The sequence below is a fragment of the Silene latifolia genome, chromosome 5 (genome assembly GCF_048544455.1).
Source record: "Silene latifolia isolate original U9 population chromosome 5, ASM4854445v1, whole genome shotgun sequence".
Classification (NCBI taxonomy): domain Eukaryota; kingdom Viridiplantae; phylum Streptophyta; class Magnoliopsida; order Caryophyllales; family Caryophyllaceae; genus Silene; species Silene latifolia.
The window spans coordinates 3,540,247-3,556,501 of record NC_133530.1 but is presented as its reverse complement, the minus strand read 5'-3'; the positions used below and the strand labels follow the sequence as shown (position 1 = coordinate 3,556,501).

The following is a 16,255-nucleotide window of genomic DNA, read 5'->3' as shown; positions in this document are numbered from 1 at the left end:
ATACCTTAAAAGCGTTAAAAACAGTTGAGATGTACACACTAAACCGCCTCGGCCAAGCCAAGTCGGAAACAAAAAGAGACGCTCAATTAATGACGTAAGAGGGCAACTCAGACAAAAACGAGAAAAGACCTCGGCCAAGCCAGAGGCAAAGTGGAAACACTAAATACCATTGAGAGCGCTCAAAAGAAATAAGGTAAAGACCTCGTCATGCCGAAGGCAAAGGAAGAACTCTTATCAATAATAACAGTTTACAGGTGAAAGAATGGAGATGACGGCCGTCCCCATTGGGATAAGCCTAAACACAACCTACCAAAGTTGTACAAAATACAAGAAAAGAAAAGCAAAAATTACAAGTATCATTTGAAGCGCCAAAAGATGGCAGGGAGGAAGGGTTTAACAATTGACTCCCGAGCAGCTGAAGCAGATCTGCTGTAAACTTGTTCTCATCAAGCAGCACATGGTAGTATGTGAGGAGCTGAGGCAGATCTGCTGTAAACTTGTTCTCATCAAGCAGCCCTATGCCTGTTGCTGCTTACCATCAGCAGCAGTAGCCGCATCTTCATCAAAAGGCAACCCAGCAGCTTTCCTAGCAGCCTCAGCTTTGGCCTCGGCGTCATCAGCCGCCCTCATTCTCTCAGCTTCCTCCTTAGCCGCCTTAGCCCTCTCAGCAAGAGCTGCTTTCTCCGCGGCCGCCTCCTTCTCAATCTTTGCCTTCACCGCATCCTTGGCCTTCTCCACCATGGCGTTCTCCTTAACCTCGAGCTTATCATCAAGCAGCTTGTCATATCTACCCCATGGAAAGGAACCATCAAGAGGGAAAAGCTCCTCGATCACCTCCCTAGCAGCTCCTTCGGCCAAGTCCCGGAATTCAGCGCACAGATTGGGGAGCATGACAGTTTGGAGCATCTCAATGTCCGCCTCCTTCTGCTTAATGATGGCCTCTTTGCCCCGAACCACCTCACTTTGGGCCTTAAACAGGCCCTCGGATTCGTTCCTCTGCTGGAGATAGAGGTCGGCACGCCCTTGAACATGGTTACACTTCTCCAAAGACTTCGCGGCCTCGGCTGCCGCAGCCTCGGCCTTGGCTTTCTCGAAGAGACCTCTTTTTCGCGTCCTCCCCGAGTTTTCTCTCGACCAAGAGCGCCTTCTCGATCTCCCCTAAGCTTCCGCTCATTGAGGAGACCTAGCTTTGCCGACGCACCACACCGCTTAGCGGCATTACGCTCATGAACAGCTCGAGCCACGGCCTTCTCTCTCTCCCTCCATGAGACGAGCGGCGGTAACCACGTTCCACCTTGCAAGCTCCCTAATTAGCTTCGTGCCTTCCTCTATAAGCTGGGAGACGAAGCCTTCCGGGATGAAGGGACGGTGGTAACAATTTGACCCCAACCTGGGCGGGAGGAGGAAGCCTTCGGGATGAAGGGTTAACGGTGACGCCTTGATCACCAACTGCGCAGGGTCCCCTCCACCCGCCGCCCAACGAGAGCAGAAGCCGCTGCGGCGGCCCTACAAAAATTTAATAAAGACGTCGGTATCAACGTATATCGACATATCGGGAGCCCGTCATCGGGAGCACCCAATGACTCGGCTAAATTTAAGCCACGGAATGAACAGGTACCGTGCTTCGCCTTCTTGGCCGGAGGAGGCACTTCCTTGCCAACGGTAGAGGCTGCCTCCTTCCTCTTTCGGATAAGGGGAGATTCCTCCGCATCGGAGTCCCCTCGAAGGAATATCAACAACCTCCACCTTTTTAGAAGGGGGGGTGGGAGTTGGAACCAACGTCGACGCCCTCGCCGCCGAAGACACTCATTTTTCCGCGTCCGACGAACAACGCCGCCGATAACCTTCGCCGAGCCTCCTCCACGCTCAAGCCCCTCGGCCGCCGCTCCATAAGATCACCCGGCGACCTCCTACGGTCGTGGGTTTGAGCCTTGGGATGCAAGTTGGCAACGGTCCCATCTTTGTGCAGCCCCATTCTCTGGAGAAGATCCTCAGACAAGCCCTTTCCAAAGTGGTCTGCGAAGGAAACAAAGCAAGAGTTAAGTAGAGGAAATAAACCGGAATTCGAGGAGCAAGAGCATTAAGAATGGCGATGGGCCTCACACCGACCCCACTCACCCTGTGCAAGGGCCGGTATGAGGCCGACATGGCAGAGCGCCTCATCCTGAAGGATGATCTGCGTCGGAGGAATCCATCTTTTCGGCACCCCACTCTTGTCCACCTCTCAAAGAGCCTCATTGCCGACCTCTCATCGTCCCGGAGATAGACACTTTGCTAGCATCCATTTTGAGCTTCTTCCGGAAACCCATCTATCATGCTCCGCCCGAGTCTCACACCGCAAGTTAACTCGGTCTTTGGAAAAGCGAGGCGCGGATAGTCATCCGACACCTTAACGTACACCCACCGCCTTGCCGATCCTTGCAAGAAGAAAGTTTGTTGACAGAAACATAACCCGGCTCCATCTCCACACTGTACCATCCGACGCGGCGAAAAATGGTTTGAGATGGTGAAGCCGGCGGAATAAATTTACCGTTGGGGCCTCTCCCTTGAAGAGACAGAGCCGACAAAAGCCGATGATGGTCCTCATAGCCAACGGGTGCAGTTGTGCAACGGCAACGTTCATGGCTCTAATAATGGCCATAACGTACCCATTCAATGAAACCGGAGCCCGTACTCCAAATGCCGCATGTACACGCCAGTGTAGCCCGGTGGAGGGCAACAGACGGCCTGACCCTCCTCAGGGATAACAATTTTATATCCCCTACCGAAGAAAAAATGGCCCTCGAAAAATTCCTCGCCTGAACAACTGGCGAGCTTATGAGCCCAAGCACGGTCAAGACTGACCTTACAGGCATCGCCGTGATCCAGGACGTACTGCCTCCCTTCATCACGACGAGGCCTTTCCACTTCATCACCAAAATCATCACCAAAATCGCCATAAGAATCAGAGTCCTCCCATTCCTCAAGAATTTGAGGATCAACTTCAGGAGAAGGAGACCTAGGGCCCCCCGACGCAGGTTTACTAGGTCCAGCATCAGCAGAAGACATGTTCACAACAAATTACTAGCAAAATAAAAGAGAATTTGTTTGATTACCTTGAAGAAATACACTCGCCGGATCGAAGACCGAAGATTGGAAGAAAAGAAAGCCCTTGAAGGTTTAGAGAGATGAAGATTTTGGGAGAAAATTTTGAAAATTTGAGGAAATGAAAGTAATGGCCAAAATCACGGAGTAACTACCCTATTTATAAGGAAAAGCCCATGAAGAAGGACCAATCAGGGCACAGCCCATGAAGCGTCAACCAATCGGCAAGCGGACACGTGTCGGACATGCAACCGCGGAATGTCAATCGTTGCAACAGTTGAATGTCAATCAATGCTACAGTTACCAAGCGTATTCAACACGCCCATTCACATCTCTTCGCCTGTTCATCTCCCTCAACAAATTCCTAGGCACCTGCTCTCCGCCGGCTACATGATCGACCAAGCCATGAAGCACCGGCCGGGGGCAATCAAAAATAACCGGCACTCTCAGCCCTGGTCTCGGCCACCGTCACATTATTTCCCACATCGGATACCCTTTACGCATCCATGTGGAGGGGGGATATATGGTACGGCCTAACAAAGAACCACGCCGATGCTTCAGAAGAAGCCGATACCAAAAATTTTGCAAAAATACTTGCGCAGAATATACGCTCAACATACATCGGAGCCCATACCACGGCATAGACTACGCTGGGGGCAAATTGATGGAGCATATTCTGCACCGATGACCAAGTCAACATATTGAGCAAGGTCAAGGGTATCCACAGCAAAGTCAGCGACTTAGACAGTCTAGCCGGTGAAGCCCATCGGCCAGTCACCCGGGTCTCGGCCAGACAACTCGCCAGCCGGGACACAAATCTGCGTACTCATATCCAAGACCCTCGGCGAGCCTGCCACAGGTCCATCGGCCGAGGGTATAACGGTCTTTTCACCTGATAGCCATTTGGCCACTTGGCCACTACGTGACAAAAGGTGAATGCCTATAAATACTCCTCAACCTTCATTGAGGAAAGGATCCACAAATTGACCTAATAACCACTACTCATCTGGTAATATCTTCCTTATCTCTCTACAAAATACTCTTAGCCAAGTTATAACCACCTCTCTCTAAGTTCACTGACTTGAGCGTCGGAGTGAGTACGCTCGGCCAAAGCCGAGCCCTCAGTTTGTTCATCGTTTCAGGAGACTGCAAGGAGGATTCAAGCAAGGACATCATTCTACTAGCTACGAGTGGTAACAAACATCTGCTCTGGAATTACACCCGGAACAAGTATAATGCATTTAGTTAAGTGAACATGTTATGTTTACAATTATGTGAATTATGTTTACAGTTTATACTAGTGTAGAATAACATTCACAGCTGTTTTCGATTTATGTTCACATCTATATTCAGAATGTTACAGTCCTTTGTTTGGTAACATATGATTTATTAAGATAGACATGTTTTTTTTATATCATGAACATATGGTTTGCTAACATAATAAATGAATTGAATATGTGAACAATGGAAATGTAGTCATTCTTGAATAATATTTTAGCATTTACAATTTGATAACATTATTAATAAAAATGTGAACTTTTTTCAAGCATGTAAAATCTTTTCAAACACGTAAACATTATTGATAAAAATGTGCACAACATTTCTGCTATGTAAATTTTTTTCAACGTGGTAACACTATATTTGTAATGACCAATATAAATGTCCACTATGTTCACATTTTTGAATAATATGTTACCATATTTATAAATGTAAACAACCATTATTGTACAATTTGTTAGCATATCTTAAATGGTAACATAATGGATAAACATGTCAACTCGCATTGCAGTTTTCTATTATACAAAGGGGAATTACAGGTTGCATTATATAAGATTAAATAATATCTTCATTCTTGTACAATATGATACCATATACAATTTGGTTAATATGTTTTCATATCTAATTCTAATGTCTTCGTTTTTGCTTAATATATGTTAATTTCAAAATACGTAACATAATAGATCAATATGTAAACAACTGACATGTTTCCATTTTATGTAAGCAAATCAGTCATGTTGAACTTTATAGATCATTCTTTCCATTTCTTGTGACATTCCGAAGACAACTGACATTCTTTGCATTTCTTGTAACATTAAAATTTATAAGTCATGTTGTCATTCTTGAAAAATATGTTACCATATAGAATTAGTTTTCAATACGTCATCATTCATACAAATTCGAATACTATTACGAATGCCCAATTAGTTGACATTCTTCAACAAAATGTCACCATTCCATAAAATGATCCATAATGTCAAATATTGAGAACAATTGTCCAAAAGTAATTTTCCAATAAGCCCAATTAGTTAACCCGCAACACTTGTCATCTCACTCGACAAAGGCTCAACATAACCCTCTTGATGGCCTTCTAACTCCCATGTCAGGCTTCTATGCATATGGGCAACCACCGAAAGATTCCTTTGTTGTTGTCATCCAATTCCGGACCCGGATCTATACGAAATATCATATGTTAAATCAGATGCTCACATATTTACTTAAGTCATAAACATTACCGACTAATCTGTGAACAACTTTGAATCCTAAACTGGTTACAAATAACACATTTGCCTAATACATAAGTTGTGCCTATTTTGACAAAACTTGTGACCATTTCAATTATACAAGAATAAATATACATGATGGGGCATATTCTGCACCGATGACCAAGTCAACATATTGAGCAAGGTCAAGGGTATCCACAGCAAAGTCAGCGACTTAGACAGTCTAACCGGCACTCTCAGCCCTGGTCTCGGCCACCGTCACATTATTTCCCACATCGGATACCCTTTACGCATCCATGTGGAGGGGGGATATATGGTACGGCCTAACAAAGAACCACGCCGATGCTTTAGAAGAAGCCGATACCAAAAATTTTGCAAAAATACTTGCGCAGAATATACGCTCAACATACATCGGAGCCCATACCAGGGCATAGACTACGCTGGGGGCAAATTGATGGGGCATATTCTGCACCGATGACCAAGTCAACATATTGAGCAAGGTCAAGGGTATCCACAGCAAAGTCAGCGACTTAGACAGTCTAGCCGGTGAAGCCCATCGGCCAGTCACCCGGGTCTCGGCCAGACAACTCGCCAGCCGGGACACAAATCTGCGTACTCATATCCAAGACCCTCGGCGAGCCTGCCACAGGTCCATCGGCCGAGGGTATAACGGTCTTTTCACCTGATAGCCATTTGGCCACTTGGCCACTACGTGACAAAAGGTGAATGCCTATAAATACTCCTCAACCTTCATTGAGGAAAGGATCCACAAATTGACCTAATAACCACTACTCATCTGGTAATATCTTCCTTATCTATCTACAAAATACTCTTAGCCAAGTTATAACCACCTCTCTCTAAGTTCATTGACTTGAGCGTCGGAGTGAGTACGCTCGGCCAAAGCCGAGCCCTCAGTTTGTTCATCGTTTCAGGAGACTGCAAGGAGGATTCAAGCAAGGACATCATTCTACTAGCTACGAGTGGTAACAAACATCTGCTCTGGAATTACACCCGGAACAATACAATTATTAAACCAATAACCAAAAAACTACATTAAAAAAAAAAAAAAAACATTATCAGTTGCATGTACCATTATATTGAAAACAACAAAAATCAAAAAAATAAACAATCAAATGGTCATAAACCATTTGTGTCAAAAAACCATCCAAAATCCAAAGAATAAACCATTAAATATACAATTAATAAAACAAAAATCAAAACAATAAACAATAAAATCGAAAAAATCAAAACAATAAATATACTATTTTAATCAAATCTAATCAAAACATATCTAAAATCATTACATTAATCGCCTTATATGGTTACACTTTGACTAATATGGTTACCTATTGTAATTCATATTGTAAAACAGTAACAAATTTTAACTACAATGGTAACATTATATACACACTCTCACATTTCACCATTATATTATATGATATTTTCGTAGAATGTTGCAGATATGTCACCATTTGTATCATGCTATGTTATCATTTTATACACATATTACCATGTTACCATTTTGCTCACATATGAGATGGACATATGTTACCATACTATTGATGAAATGTCACCATTTTAAATTATGTTCGAAAATTGATAAAATCTGTTAACATTCATAGCAATAAAACACCAAATCCAAAAAAGATGAACCAAAAAATTTGTACCTTCAACAAAAATCATTCTCAATGTCTGTGGCTCTAGTGGAAGATCTAAAAAATCAATGAAAATGAAAATACCTACTCCCACATAAATAAACCAATTTTAATCCAACAAAACAAAAACAAACAAACAAACAAATAAAATGAAACCATCATGAATTACTAGCATGTGTCCATTATATACCCACATGGATCACTTGCATGTGTCCATTATTAAACAAAAAACGATTACCATAACAAAAGAAAATGAAAAAAATCTATGAAAATCAGAATACCTCCACCGACATCACCGTTCGCATTTGTCCTTCTAGTATTCTTCTTAGGTAGTTGCCTTTTTGCTATTATTTTCTTCCCCACCATCTTGGTTGATTTGTATAAAAATAAGAATATTTATGTTTATATTTTTTTATTTTGGATGATTTGTATGAAGAAGGAGAATTTGAGAGAGAGAGAAGATGAACTAGTGAGAAAAGCAGGAGAGTTTGAGGAGAATTTGGCATTATTATGATAATGTTTTGACCTTTGGTTGAATTGTGGATAGGCTAGGCGTTTTTGTTGTGACAACAGGAAGAGAGAAGATGAAGAGAGAAGATGAAGAGGAATAATTGTGACGGTAAATGGAAAAATAATGAGGTTTAGAGCATCCACATCCAAGAGGATGATTTTCTCCTCTTATTTTTTCTCTTTCCTTTTCTAATTTGTACACCTCACTTTCACCTATATTCCACTATCTTCATCCTCTCATTTTTTCTCTTCTTAAAAAAATTGCACATCAAAGAGGATCCTTTTATCATCCTCTTCTATGTGTTTTGTTACCAAAAAATAAAAAATAAATATACTATATGCCACATGGTAGATGATGGATGAGTTGTGTGCACAAGGGCCAATGTTACATATCCTCTAAAAATAGAGGAAGTATTCCTCTTCCTCCTTCTAAGAGGACATGTAACATTAGTTCCACATTGAAGAGGACATCCTCTTAGATGAGAGAGAGTCCTAAGAGGATGGTTATTAGGAATATATCATTGTATTGTATTATGAGGCCCAACCCATATCGTCTATGTATTCTATATAAGCCGAGTTAAGGCTAATGATCAATAAGATACACGTTTACATCACTTAACATGGTATCAGGATCAGGTTTCCTCACGAAACCCTAACAAAACCCTAAAAAAAAACCCTTTCTTCTTTCACGACGAAGATCGTTTCCGCAGCCACGATGGCCGGGGATGACGACGTCGCTACCAACTCTAAGATCGACTCACAATCTCCTTATTACCTCGGTTCCAATGCTGTTCCCGAGGCCAAAATTTCGAATGTCGTTTTACGACGTGATAATTATGATGATTGGAAGAACTCTATGCGCATGTCTTTGAAATCGCGTCGGAAATTCGGTTTCATTGATGGCACTATAAAGAAGCCGACTGACTCTATTCTTCTTGAAAATTGGGAAGTCGTCCACTGTACTCTTGTACAGTGGATTCGGAACACTATCGATCCGTCCTTGCTTGACTCGATCTCTTATGTCGAGGACGCTTCGGTTTTATGGAATGATCTTGCCGACCAATTCTCCGTCGTCGATGGTACAGTAATTCACAATCTAAAAACTCAACTCAAAAATTGTGTTCAAACTAAAGGTATGGATGTTACTACTTACTTTGGCAAACTTAAAATGCTTTGGGACTCTTTAATTGCTCATGAACCTCCCTTCTCCTGCAAGTGTGGCAAATGTGGCTGCAATATTGGCCCCGATGCAATTAAACGACTCGATAACGAGCGTCTCCACCAATTTTTTATGGGACTCGATTCTACTTTATATGGTAACATTCGGTCTCAACAACTTCAACTCGACCCATTACCCTCTTTGACTCGTGCCTATCATGCTGTGCTTCAAGAGGAGCGACTTCGCTCTTCCTCTACGACTGAGGTTGATGCGGCTGATGTCGTGGCGTATGCTATGCCACGACAGTCTCCTAATTGGCGTGACAGGCGAGAGCAAGAGAGTGCACAACGCCGGGGTCTGTTTTGTTCTTTTTGCGATACTCGTGGCCATGAACCTTCAAACTGCTTCATTAAATCACAGCGCTTCCCGGAATGGTGGGGTGATCGTCCGCGTACCCTCGCTGATTTACGCCGTGCTCGTGCTGCTAAGGGCACTCGTGGGTCTGGTCAGGTTTCTAGCTCGCTGTCCTCTGCTGGTCAGACCACGGGTGTCTCGGGTTCTAATAAGGAGCCCGTTGTTCAAGCCAATATGATCTCTACCAATACCGTACTTACTTCGGATCGCTTAAGTGGTATGCCTTCTTGGATTATTGATACCGGGGCTTCTAATCATGTTACCGGTGATCTCTCTTGTTTGCAGGACTGTCAGACGATCCCAGCTCGACCCGTTGGTCTCCCGAATGGGCACCGGGTTGAGTCCACGATTATGGGCTCGGCCTATCTTAATGGCTCTCTTACTCTTAGCCGCGTCCTTTATGTCCCAAGTCTTACTTGTAGTTTGTTGTCCGTACCGCAAATAACCTCTGATAGTGATTTAATTTTTGAGTTTGCTAAGCGTTCATGTTTGATACAGGACCGTTCTTTGAAGACGACGATTGGGATTGGTGAGCTGCGGGATGGATTGTATTGGATTCGTGCGTGTGCTCCTTCGGCGGGTATTCATCAAGTAAGTGCTCTAGGATCTCGTGACCTTTGGCACCGTCGTCTTGGGCATCCGTCTGATCAAGTCATCAAGACTATTTCTTTTGCTAGCAATTTCAAATTTAATAAGGACTGGGTGTGTGATGTTTGTCATTTATCGAAGCAACATCGTAATAGTTTTCATAATAATGAACAGCGTGCATTGAACATTTTTGATTTAGTCCATTGTGATTTATGGGGTCCTTACCGTATCCCGTCTTCTTGTGGTGCGAAATATTTTTTGACAATTGTGGACGATTTTTCTCGTGCCACTTGGGTTTATTTATTGCTTGATAAAACTGAGGTGACGGACATGTTCTTGAATTTTGTTAGTATGATTTCTACTCAATTTTCTAAGTCTCTTAAAGTCGTTCAAAGTGACAATGGGACCGAATTCAATTGTCTTGCTGGATATTTCTTCGCCCATGGCATTAAATTTCAAAAATCTTGTGTTGGAACTCCACAACAAAACGGGCGAGTTGAGCGAAAACACCGTCACATTTTGAATGTTGCTCGTTCTCTGTTATTTCAAGCCAATTTGAATAAATCCTTTTGGGGCGAAGCAATACTTACTTCGGTTTTTCTCATCAATCGCACTCCTTCACCTTTAATTCACAATAAGACCCCCTATGAATGTTTGTATGGTGTTAGCCCGTCCTATGCCAACTTACGTGTCTTTGGATGCTTAGCATTTGCTCACAACCAAAATACTCACGGGGATAAATTTGAAAAACGGGGTCGCAAATGTATTTTTGTTGGATATCCGAGTGATAAGAAGGGGTGGAAGTTGTTCGATATTGAGACGAAGTCCTATTTTGTCTCTCGCGATGTTATTTTTCATGAAGCTATTTTTCCCTTCACTGCCCAAACTACGGACCTTGTCCACCCCTCTTCTCCTCTTGTTTCTGATGAACCTTTCAATGGCTCCGACGACATGGTTGCAAATGGGTTTGATACGGCTACACCAGCGGCTGGTACAGCGGCTAATGAGACCGTTACTGCTGCTCCTGAAGCCGACACAGCTGCATCACATGGCCCAGCCGGTCCTAATGCTTCTACCAGCCCTTCCCACGATACTCAAGTTGGCCGGGGACACCGCATTAAATTTCCCAATTCTCGTTTACAAGGTTATGTGCTCGATACAACACGCAATCCATCCTCCTCCACCAGCTCATCCAATCCGTCTGAGTCGTCTTCAGGTACGCCCTATGATTTAGCAAACTATATTAATTGTCATTCTTTCTCGGAGAAACATCGTCATTTTATTGCAGCCCTTACAACGGGAATTGAGCCGCCTTCATTTAAGGACGCCATACACGATGCCGGCTGGTGCAATGCTATGAAGGCCGAAATTGATGCCCTTGAACGTAATGACACATGGGAGCTCACTGATCTTCCTAAAGACAAAAAAGCTCTTGGTTGTCGATGGGTTTACAAGATAAAATATAAGTCGGATGGTACCATTGAACGCCTCAAAGCCCGTCTTGTTGTTTTTGGCAATCATCAGGTTGAAGGCTTGGATTATGGAGAGACTTTTGCACCCGTGGTCAAGATGGTTACTATCCGCGCTTTCTTAACTGTTGCCGCTGTCAATAATTGGGAGTTACATCAGATGGATGTACACAATGCCTTCTTACATGGTGATCTTGATGAAGAGGTCTATATGCGGTTACCTCCGGGTTTTAGTAAAGGCAAGGAAGGTAAAGTTTGTCGGTTAAAGAAATCATTATATGGCCTCCGTCAAGCACCGCGATGCTGGTTCGCTAAATTAACCACTGCGTTGAAGAATTTTGGGTTTGTTCACTCTTACTCTGACTACTCTTTATTCTCCTTTTCCCGCGGTTCGGTGCGTTTATTCGTGCTCATTTATGTTGATGACCTCGTCATTGCGGGTAATGACTCAGCTGAAATTGCAAAATTCAAAACTTACTTGGGTTCGTGTTTCCATATGAAGGACCTTGGTAAACTCAAATATTTTCTTGGCTTAGAAGTCTCGCGTAGCAAAGATGGTATTTATCTTAGTCAAAGAAAATATGCCCTTGATATTATTGCTGAAACGGGTCTTCTTGGATCTAAGCCCGTGGCCACGCCAATCGAGCAAAATCATCGCCTTGGCTTAGCTTCCGGTCCTCCCTGTGATGATGCCGAGTCTTATCGACGGCTCGTTGGCCGCCTTGTTTATCTAGCCGTGACACGCCCCGATTTGTCCTATGCTGTGCACATCTTATCCCGCTTCTTAAGTGATCCACGCCGTGAACATATGTTGGCTGCTCACCGGGTTGTTCGTTACCTAAAGGGAAGTCCAGGCCAAGGTATTTTACTTCGGGCTGATAGTACATTATCTCTTCGTGGGTGGTGTGACTCTGATTGGGGAGGCTGCCCTACTTCTAGACGATCCATTACGGGTTGGTTTGTGACTCTTGGAGACTCACCTATATCATGGAAAACCAAAAAACAGCAGACGGTCTCACTTTCCTCAGCTGAAGCAGAATATCGATCTATGGCTCAATTGGTTTGTGAATTAAAGTGGCTTAAAGGCCTGCTCACTACTCTCGGCGTGTCCTTTGTGACACCCATACCTATTTTCTCCGATAGCAAATCCGCGTTAGATTTGGCGCGCAATCCGGTCTTTCATGAGCGCACGAAACATATCGAAATCGATTGTCACTTCATTCGAGACGCGATTACCGATGGTCTGATTTGTCCGGGGCACGTATCCACTACTGATCAGTTGGCCGACATCTTTACGAAGGCTTTAGGTGTCCCCCAATTTTCTTCCCTTCTCCGCAAGCTGGGCATTCTCGACCTTCATGCTCCAGCTTGAGGGGGGGTATTAGGAATATATCATTGTATTGTATTATGAGGCCCAACCCATATCGTCTATGTATTCTATATAAGCCGAGTTAAGGCTAATGATCAATAAGATACACGTTTACATCACTTAACAATGGTCTATCCTCTTCAATGTGGATGCTCTTAGGGTTGATTTTCAAAATATGTGGACAATAATTAGTATTGGGAAGGGAGAATTATTTAATAATTTTTTTCATAATTGTTGTCATTCCCAATGAACAACTGCACATCACTCACCCATCAACTCTCAACCCGTTTCCACACAAAACGCTACTATTCGCCCCGTCTCTTGTTTGTGACGGATAACCCGTCACAAGCAAGACTTATTGATTGTTTAGTACGAGTATATTGTTTCAACAATCAATTTAATTTATACTGTTTCAACAATCAATTTAATTTATACGGAGTATTAAGGATTTAAGATTTAGTTTGTTTAAGCAATGAAATATACGAAATAAAATAGCGTGAACGGATTTGGAGAAATATTTATAGTCGTACAAATTTAAGACTGTTTCATAATATAAGTTTAGTCCACGGCCAGTCTGTAATAATCTGTGCATTATGTTTCGCCCGGAACCAGACCAAATTAACATAAATAGGTGGTGTGTGAACAAGACCAAATTACACGGTGCGGCCTGATCTTCGGTTACAACCATTGAATGAATACCCCTAAAAGAACGATCATCGACAAAATAAACTTAAGGTAATACGCAGTACATGTTTAACGCTAAGACTTGTGATAGATCATCTTTCCCGTTTACCCCTTGTCTCGCGTCTCTAGATCAAAGTGATGGATTTTGTTCGTGAATTTGTGATCACCTCCATATTTTTGGGTTAAATATAATACCTTGTTTTAATTTGATTAAAATATTTCCCCAAAAAAATTATTACTCCTCACAAAAAATATAAAAATAAATAAATGCTTATCGAAAGGAATACTTCTCTTCACATAAGATGGTTACTCCATATTATTTATTATTTATGTACATTATTACTTGTACTGCATCTTACAAACGGAAAAACATAAAGGGAAAGAAAAACACACTCATAACTTCAAACATAAAGTTGAAACACAAGCTAAGACAACATAGTAAAACTAGTAAAACCACCACACCATGACCGTCCATACGCAGCGGACCGAATGCATGCTTACACCGGGGTATAAGCATGATCACCATCCCTCGTCTCCTGCAAGTCAACAAACCGACTTAGTATCACAATTTAATTACTATAAAAACTCGAGAGAGACGGTCTTTCAATAGCATTATTGAAAGACTTCTCACATGATAAGGTGCGGGACCCACTGAATTTCTGCTTCCTCTCTATCATGTCCTCTAACTAAATTAGTGAAAGACAGTATCTCATAAGACCTACTGATTAATTACTCGTTATATAGTCAAACAATACACACTAATCTCTTAGTCCCAATACTTTATTTGTCATTTTATTTTTATTTTTATTTTTTGTGGTAATTATTTTAGTCAAATGTAAAACAATACTGTCTTAAAATTAGTATTTTAATCAAACGTAAAATAATACTATACCTGACAAGGTGGTGCAGTAGAAAAGCTAAAACTTGGGTTCAAAGCATAGAGAGTTGATGAAAAAGCAGCCATTTTCACAAGACAATGTAATTTCACTTGTAATATCAAATTTATTTGTTTTTGTGTATTGCTATGCTTTGCTATGCTTTGCTCATTTCTCACTATATTTATACAAGATTTGAAGTGCTGTGTTCATCAACAATTTAATTAATTAATTATATTTTAATTGCATGCAAAGATACGTGCCATTTCCTAAGCGCATCTTAGCTAGTGTACTGTCGTCTAGATGGAAGAGCATGCATGCATTGCATCTAATTAAGAGACAGCGGGATAATGTGATAGAAAACCTACTGATAATGTGATGGAAGAGCATGCATGCATTGTATGCAAATTGCACGGGTTTGTCGTTTAGATTGTTGTAGTAAGATGTGTTAATAGTGATAGCTCTTTAACTAAAGTATTTATCGAGATTCGAGAGTATCCAAAATACATCAATAATAAAGTTGTTAATTAGTGAAACATGATAAAATGAACATAATTATAATGATGACTCTAATGACAATAATAAAGTTGCACGAGTATGCGGTTTTAAATTTTGTTCTGATAAAAAATATATATATTTCAGATAACCAAATTCTATATTTATTAGCTATCTCTTTTTGAAGTCAATTATATTTATAAACAAAGTTTTTAAATAAAACAATAAAATATCTTTACTTTTATAAAATAATTTTAAATTATAAATGTAATACTTGTGTTATAAAGAATAAATTTCACTTGTAATTTATAAAAATTATGCATTAAGGTCAATTAGCCGAGTAGCTAAATTTATTCAAATCCATTATTTATTATATTTTAGCTTTTATTATATTTTAGCTTTTAATTTATTCAAATCCATTCGTAGTTATAATCAGGAACACTCCTCCTAACCAGTCGTCCTGTGTCGGACACTGTATTGGACACCGATACTCGTCGAACGCGCCTAAATATGTCGGATACCTATATACAAGGAATGAGATGTCGAAAGACTGAAAGAAATTGATTAAAAGACGGATTTGAGTGGGAAATGAGAATAAGTTATAGTTAAAGTCAAATTGTAAATTTAAATATGTCAATATTCATCATAAGATAACGGGTTATCAAAATAAAGTTAAAATATAAATAAACCAAAATATTAAATTTGGGTTATTCTTCTATTGAACAGTTTTATGGTATAAGACAGTCCTATAAAAAAATTATCGTTATTTATTTAATTTTAAAAAACAATGATCAATATAAATTAACCGACACAAACAAACCGACACACACACATCACCAATACTACTTTTACATTTCTTTATAATTTTCCTCAATAAAGCCTCTAATAATTATCCACAATCCAAACGTCATGGATAATCATAGATTAGTGGAGTAGTATATTTACAACTAGTTTTTGAACCCGTGCACTGCACGGGTGGCAACAAAAAATATTATTAAAAGTAAAAAACTTACATATTTTTTGGATTTAGTAAATTAATAAATATTAGAAAATGTTACTTTGTCTACCCATACACTTTTGATAAATTCCACTTTTTTTTCTCGACTTCTTATACTTCTAAGAGATGAAATATGAAAAGTAGATATAAAATAATCATAGATTTCATAACCAATTTATTTACGCAATATACATTGTTATATATTTTTTTTTATCATATTACCTCTCTTTGCCTCGACATCTGTAAGCAGCGTTCACTATCATTACCGACTACCTCAAGACCTACCAGTATATTCTCCACCGCAGTGATGACCAACGACGTCTCTCTCAACCCTTATCTCATCAGCCCCCTACAACTAACCGTCCCCTTGCAACCCTCCACCACCATTCCCTACGTCCCCCATCGTAGCCTCAAACATAACCACTATCCCGGCCTCATCCCATGTGTGACTCTTA

At 41.1% G+C, this 16,255-nt stretch overlaps 1 long non-coding RNA gene across 1 annotated transcript; it reads right to left on the bottom strand.

The window, feature by feature from the left end:
- Positions 1 to 13,725: 13,725 nt before the first annotated feature.
- LOC141655803 (uncharacterized) lies at positions 13,726 to 14,462 on the bottom strand. The gene is made up of 2 exons (XR_012548189.1): positions 14,326 to 14,462; positions 13,726 to 13,969 (listed from the first exon to the last, which is right to left on the bottom strand). It is a non-coding gene; the product is annotated as an uncharacterized LOC141655803 (long non-coding RNA).
- Positions 14,463 to 16,255: the final 1,793 nt, after the last annotated feature.